This window comes from Chiloscyllium plagiosum, chromosome 11, assembly GCF_004010195.1.
Source record: "Chiloscyllium plagiosum isolate BGI_BamShark_2017 chromosome 11, ASM401019v2, whole genome shotgun sequence".
Classification (NCBI taxonomy): Eukaryota; Metazoa; Chordata; class Chondrichthyes; order Orectolobiformes; family Hemiscylliidae; genus Chiloscyllium; species Chiloscyllium plagiosum.
The window spans coordinates 47,700,899-47,701,104 of record NC_057720.1 but is presented as its reverse complement, the minus strand read 5'-3'; positions in this window follow the sequence as shown (position 1 = coordinate 47,701,104).

The following is a 206-nucleotide window of genomic DNA, read 5'->3' as shown; positions in this document are numbered from 1 at the left end:
TGACGATAATGAGGAGGAGGATGATGATGAGGAATAGGAGGATGATGATGAGGAATAGGAGGAGGAGGAGGAGGAGGAGGATGAGGATGATTATGATGAGGAGGAGGATGAGGAGGAGAAGGATGATGAGGATGAGGATGATGATGATGAGGAGGAGGAGGTGATGATGATGAGGAGGAGGAGGATGATGAGGAAGTGGAGGATGG